We start from the raw sequence: 7,570 nt of genomic DNA, 5'->3' as shown, positions 1-7,570 counted from the left end.
GTATGTGTGTGCTTGTGTAGTTAACATAAATAATATTAAGATCGCACATCGCAAGATGGGCAGGTTAGCCCGACAGGTAAAGTGCGCTGTTCATGACGCGATTTTGTTAGCAAGGATGGGGTGTAAAAAGTCGCTAGAATAGTGTGTATTGGAGTTTTTGAATGAAAGAGAATTAAAGTTCAGTTTTGAAGTTTGTGGTGACAGTTAAGGTATAAAAAGGATAAAATATTTTTTATTTCTGTTAAAACACGGGTGTATATTTACAAACCAGAGAACCAAAAAATCTACTTTATGTCATTAGAGCTAGTTAGGTACTTTTGACATTCTATACATATATATATAATCTACATATTTAATTAGCTTCATCCGCTTCCCAAGAAAACTACTTCTCGCACCCGACTAAAAAGTAGCCTAAGTTACACTGATATTTTTGAGCTTTATTGCCTACTTTTAAAGTATATAAGTACCTAGTCCCTTTAGGACGCGAGTGAAACCGCAATCAAGTAAATAAATATCTATCTCGATGGTCGATTTTAAAATACTTTTCAATTTCTATCCTACATATATTTTAAAATGTGTAAAAAAAAGTCGCTCACAAAATTCGTCTAATGAACAGCGTTCCCTACCAAGCCATTACGTTACCATAGAGTATCGCATGAATAAGCCATAGAGTTTGAAAGGCAAGGCAGGGCCCGAGGCTGTTTGTGTTATCCTGTGCCTTATCGAGATGAGATACCGCAAATTATGAGGCAGCCTCAAAATGTGACGCGAAGCATTTTAGGGTTAACTGTCAACATGGCATGTCAACTTTTTTGGTAATAATTTGTATTTCTCATCATCATCATCTCAGCCATAGGACGTCCACTGCTGAACATAGGCCACCCCCTTAGATCTCCACAGATACCTGTTGGAGGCGACCTGCATCCAGCGTCTTCCAGCGACCTTTATAAGGTCGTCTATCCACCTTCTTGGTGGACGTATTTCTACGACGTATTTCGTACGTATTTCTGCTGTCATTTAACATCTTTGGCAGTCGTTACGGATAGTCTGACGCCTGTAAGTATGATAAAAGTCTTTCCAAGGGGTATCGGGTTGCCTGGGTAACTGGGTTGAGGAGGTCAGAAAAGCAGTCGCTTCGTGTAAAACGAGATATGCGAGTGAATGAGAATGGCTATCTTATTATACTTCTCTGAAGGAAAATATCTTGAGGAAACCTGGATTATAAAGTCTGAAATCAGCAACCCGCATTGGGCAAGCGTGGTGATTAATGCTCAATCAATCCTCCTCCGTGTGAGAGGAGGCCGCAGCCCAGCAATGGGACGATAAAAAGGCTGTAACGAGTTCTGAGTGCATGAAGTAGGTAAGCAACAACATATAGTTCGGCAAAATAAATATAATCGCCCCCGGGTGGGCTCGAACCACCAACCTTTCGGTTAACAGCCGAACGCGCTAGCCATTGCGCCACGGAGGCTGTGCTACTGAAATATGAAATGTGTCAAGAATGGAGTATTTGGAAGTATTTGTAGGTACATAGTATTTTATCTTTATAAGCGAATCTTGTGAGTTGGGGAGGTCAGAGAGGCAGTCGCTTTTTCTAAAACACTGGTACCCAGCTGAATCCGGTTAGACTGGAAGCCGACCCCAACATAGTTGGGAAAAGGCTCTGGAGATGATGATTATGAGTTAGCCACGAGCCACCCTAACGTGTAACCGGAATAAAAATCGTGATCGTTTTTAAATGCAACACACAATAATTATAACATTTGTAACACAATGGTTTCCAAAAGGCGTGTTCTTAAGCCATCAATCTTTGAACTAAAGTTTCTTTTGTCTTAATTGGTTTTAACTTAATTATAACGGAAAGGTATGTGTGAAGGACGTTTTAATTTCTATTTAGATGTTATTTACTGAGTTAACTTTGTTTTTTTGTTATTTTTTTTGTGAAAGTTTAACGAAGATATTCAGGTAATAAATGTTCTGTTCTGTTCAAGTTTGCTCTATTTTTATCGCGAGGAATAGAAGCGGGTACTTCTGACCTATAATTGGATAGCTAACTGGGTTAAATATAGGTATAATCCTTTATCATAGTTGTTCATCTGGTAAAACATGTGACCTGTGAAAAATATATTATGTACTATGTGATGTCACTTTCATTTATCGTTCTGATTTACGACTTACTTTTTGTAGACCGTTTGCGTTGCACTATTGTTATCAGCTATCCGTGTATTCTAATTCCCTCCTTCAAAAAATCGGTCACCCATTATCGGACGAGACTTATCTCATCTCGATGAGGCAGAGGATTTCACAAACAGATGCAGGGTCTACTTTACCTTAATCATCTCCGGAGCCTTTCCCCAACTATGTTGAGGTCGGCTTCCAGTCTAACCGGACGCGGCTGAGTAGCAGTGTTTTATAAGGAGCGTCTGCCTATCTGTCCTCCTAAACCCAGTTACCCGGGCAACCCAATACCCCTTAGTAAGAATGGTTGTCAGACTTTCTGGCTTCTGACTACCCGTAACGACTGCTAAACCATCTAGTAGTATCCGGTTAGACTGCAAGCCAAACCCAACATAGTTGGAGAAAGGCTCGGCAGATGATCATGCAGTAGAGAAATATGTTCACGTTCGGAAACGTGTCCTATTCAAATCAATTTTGTTCCTTTTCATAGAATTGAAAGGGTTGCCAGAGTAAAAATATTTTTACGGGCTTTTGTTTATTGTTGTATATAGTCTGTGAATGATTGGATGGCGCTTTGAAAATGTTTATTTTCAAACTAGTTTTTTCCTCGGTTTTGCTTGCATTGTAAAAAAGTGTAAATTTTTACGTGGACCTCCAAGTTTTTCCAAAAACAAGAATATTCTTGTTTGTTATAAGGTCAGCTGACGGTCATTATGTTCTATCGAAATCAGTCGAGTAATTTCAGCCAGAGTTAGGCAATGTTAAGAATTAAGTATAGTTTAATTATAACTTTGTTTTACCAAGATCACTCCTGCGTTTCTTTGGAACATACAAAGTGCTTTTTAATACAAACAGACATACAAAACAATATAATTTATTTCTGCATATTGAGATTTGTATCGGTTTATTTAGACGTTTTTTCGTAGAAGAATGTATTTTGTCATGCTACATGCCGTCATGATGTGTCATACCTACAAGACCGTGGCTAAGTAATAGTCATGGTTATCAGTTCTGCTTTTAAATTTAATAATATTTCGTTAGGTAAAGCTAACTTTGTTGTGACTAAGTTACCGCCTTATGGGTCATTCCATCACAGGTTAAGCAACGCTTGGCCAAGACATAAATGACAAGCTATGACATGTCACTATGTCATTATGAGTTTCTGTTCCTATGTGTTTCAGGATTGTGAATGACAAGCATATACATGATGTCCTCCTAGCCGATTATCGGCTACGGCGGCTGTTCTCATGTAAGGAGATCAGCCTACTGCGCAGGACATATTATAGTGCACAAGCATTAGCGCAGACACAGGTGCACTCACTATTCCATCACTCTCATAACCCGATGGGACGGCAATTCGACACGAGCGGAGAGAGATCAGGCTCAGGACCGACATTTATGTGCTCTCCGATGCACGGGTGTATCAATCACTAACTTCGGGCTGCTTTGTAAAAGTCTTCTAAAACCCACAAAGCGATTTCTGCCCGACTCGGGAATCGAACCCGAGACCTCGTGCTCAGCAGCCGCACTTGGGACATCTAGACCAACGAGGCAGTTAAATACATATATAGATACTCGTACATAGCCATTAGCCACCAATCTACGGAGCAACCGTGGCTGATATTTAGCCACAAGCGAATTTCTACCAAAAGCACACATAATAATTTAATTTTTAAACTATGTATTTCAGGATATTTCATCCATCTCAATAACCGAAATATTCAATAACCCTACCCATCTATCCCCTAAAACTAAATTTTCAAGATGGCGTCCACAACTTTACGACCTGGTCAGCTGACGAGTCGGTCCTAGCTTCTAATATTAGATAGGTGACCTGGATCTTGTATTGGAACAGGTTAGAATGCTAGATAAAGTTCATGTAGCATTTTATTTCAGTCGGTAGAACCTTTGTAGGTATTTAGGAAGTCAGTTCATAGAGGATTGAGTTTTCTTTAAGTACCTACGTTCTTTGAATCGTTCATCTGCTGTCCTGTTAGTGTAAGCTATGACACTAATGCCCTTAGGTAAATAGGTATTACCTACTCATATTATATGCGAAATTAACTCTGTCTGTATGTCGCGCTTTTACGCAAAAACCACTGAACCGAATTAAACAAAAAATTTGTACACAATATAGTCCAAAGCCTGAGAATAGTCTAAATAAAATGTAAGCGCTTTTTTGCCCGGTTGCGGGTCTCCTGGACGTTGGTGACAACGGGATTATCATGGCATATTTTCAGGACGGGCTACCTAAAGGCGTAACGAAATATATTTCAATGTCGAATACATTTTGACTGTGGAATAGTTCTTATACATTACTCGATTAAGAGCTTACATTTTCTATTTTTTACATTTATAATAATATTTAGTAGGTTTTTTTTTGTTTCAATTTGTATTTTAATATATCTATGATTACATTAATTAATACTAAAATAATCAAGGGGGAAATATTAAAACTAAGTATCAAAAAATTCATCCGCTGTCAGCGGGGATCGTGCCCAAAAGGCTGGCTGCATTGCCACGCTGGATAGCAATGCATATCCTTTTGGTCCAGCCTTTTGGTCACGAGTGGACTCCACTAATCGCTTACTGATTTCTCGAAAGAGTCTTAAATAACATAAAGGTCTAAACATATGCACATAAAAATCCTTTGATCAAAAATTGCAATGAAAAATCGATCAATGGTTCCACCAAGCTTTTGTCACACTTCAAGACTAGAATAACATGTCATCGCACACACAACAAAGAATAATTACAATCTTTATTTGTTAAGATTGTGAACAAAACTTCAAGGACCAATGACAGATGAACATCAAACCTTAAAAGAATCGTAACTTCCATAAAATAATAACAAAACAATGAAAAACCTAACAAAAGCGAGAATCAAAGACTGATTTCACATTAGATACGTATTGAACCATTGTTACAACAAAGAAACAACATGTCCGGCTTCCTTAAAAGGTATCCGAATCACAAATCTCAACTCTATAAAGTGCAATCTTGGTATTTCCTAAGAACACTTCAGAACAAAAAGATCCAAGAAAGACGTTTTATACGCCCAAACAAAAACGCAGAAAGCACTTCAACATTACTCGACAATAAATAAACGTATAAACTTAATTTAACAGCAAACCTTAGCGCTCGAAAATAACATATTAACCATATCCCGTCAAGATCTTTACTTCTAAAGATACCCATTGAAACATTCCAAAAAAAAACTTACATACTGCTCTTTTTTTACAATTAATCAAACGTGGCCGAACAAAAAAAGTTTCTAAGAGTTTTAAAAAGTTTGCACCAAAGCATTGACGGACCTTCTTTCAACGAATATCAGAATGACAGTTGATTTATGATTTTCCATTGTGGCAACACAACGTTCGTTATGGCGCGAAACTCATTTATATTGCTAATGACATTTGGAGATGTTTAAAATGGCGGCTGATAATGCGCGGTAAAGTTTTTATTTTTATAGTTTTTTGAGATAATCTTTGAATGTTATTGTGTTTCGTGATTAATTTTGAACGTTTGTTGAACTTTGGCTTCGGTGTAATTAGTTTGGTATTGGTTAATTGCGTTGTTAGAATCAAATCTTTGAATGGAATATATTTCTGTGCGATTACACCGTTTTCATTTTAAAGTTTTCCCTTGGTTTAAGAAGCGACGGTCATAGGTACTTGATTTGAAATAAAAACAACGATAAGTTTGTGCTTCCATCCCACAACAACTTAATAAAATAAGTATTCAAATGATTCATTTCAATAATTCACTACGAATTTTGAAAAAGTTTTTATTATCATTTAAAAATATACTATGTATCTGTCATTCTACGAACTTTAGTTTTTTTTTTCAGCCCGACCTATACCTACTTTTCTACTACTCAGCCAATTTTTGATGTCACCTTATATTCCCAGTTTCTCTTCAAAATCCCATTCAAAAGTACGTCAATACGGAATCAAAGAGATAGTCAAATCGTCCCGATCTTTGCGTACAAAAACCACCCCTGTACCACCCCTGAAAAACTAGAAGCCAAGGGATTTTCAACTCTATTGCCTTAGTAATAAGAGTGTTGAGTATTTTTGGGGGTGTAAGAAAACAATTGGTGATCGCCAAACGGTTTACGTAGCATACGGAACGATTCCGAATCGATGTTTTTTTGTGCAATCGAGAACGGGTGCATCGGTTAATCGAATAGTCGGAATCAAGTATCGATGGAGTTTTCAATCGGTTTGAGGAAGGATTGGCAGGTATCGAGACTTCAGAGTGAGAGGTTTTATAGAAGAAGTATGACTGACGTCTTTTGTTGAACTTAAAAGTCTGTGTGTCTGGATTTGACGGCATAACTATTGTCTTAAATGAAATTTTGTTCATAGATAGTGTAGAGCCTGAGAAAGGAAATAGGATTATTTTTATTCGGATGCGTGAAATAGTTTCGAAGAACGTGGGTCAAATCACGGGAACATAGTTTGCGCAAAAATGCGGGAAATCTTACCAATAATCCTTCAGTCAGATTTGATATTCTTAAATACCTACTACCTAAAAGGACTTCCAACTTTCTGAATACCTAGCTACAAATGACAGCCGTTTGCATTCCAAAACACGAAGGTACTTAGTATGACAGTTGACCATCCACTGACCGACCGCACCGGGTTGCTTAACCTTTGTTAAAAGTCCTGTTATTTTAGCCACGAGGTCGTCCTTTGATTTACAATATCATTAAAAATAAATACAAGCCTTTAAACCGTTGTTAAGGAAAATACAAATAAAACATTTAAAAACCTTTTTGCTTGTAATCGGAAATCATGTGACAATAACATATTGTTAAATGATAAGGGTCAGAAATAATGTATTTTATTGTAATACTTTTGATGTATTGTGTGCATTAAGTACTGTTTAATGTTGGCTGCAAACTTTTAGTCGGCCGATAGTTTAATCTTAATATTACCAATCATCATCATCATCATCATCTCAGGCGGCGGACGTCCACTGCTGAACATATGCCACCCCCTTAGATCTCCACAGATACCTGTTGGAGGCGACCTGCATCCAGCGTCCTCCGGCGACCTTTATAAATATTACCAATGTATAGATATCCTAGGTTAAGTACCTATTACTTTTTATCACTCCTAAGTTCGTAAACTAAGTCCTCTTTTAACTTTTTTACCATCAGAAGAAAATTCGCACAAGGACTCAATTGGACTATCATCATCTCCCGAGCCTTTTCCCAACTATGTTGGGGTCGGCTTCCAGTCTAACCGGATTCAGCTGGGTACCAGTGTTTTACAAGGAGCGACTGCCTATCTGACCTCAACCCAAGATTCGCAGATAAAGATATAAGATAGTATGTTTATACAAATATTTCCAGTCTTGACACATTTCATAGTTCAGTAGCACA

At 37.7% G+C, this 7,570-nt stretch overlaps 1 non-coding gene across 1 annotated transcript; it reads right to left on the bottom strand.

Annotated features, from left to right (window-relative positions):
• Positions 1-1,398: 1,398 nt before the first annotated feature.
• Positions 1,399-1,471, bottom strand: Trnan-guu (transfer RNA asparagine (anticodon GUU)). Its single transcript has one exon. It is a non-coding gene; the product is annotated as a tRNA-Asn (tRNA).
• Between the last annotated feature and the right edge of the window lie 6,099 nt (positions 1,472-7,570).

Source organism: Helicoverpa armigera, chromosome 27, assembly GCF_030705265.1.
Source record: "Helicoverpa armigera isolate CAAS_96S chromosome 27, ASM3070526v1, whole genome shotgun sequence".
NCBI lineage: Eukaryota > Metazoa > Arthropoda > Insecta > Lepidoptera > Noctuidae > Helicoverpa > Helicoverpa armigera.
This window is presented reverse-complemented; position numbering and strand designations above follow the sequence as displayed.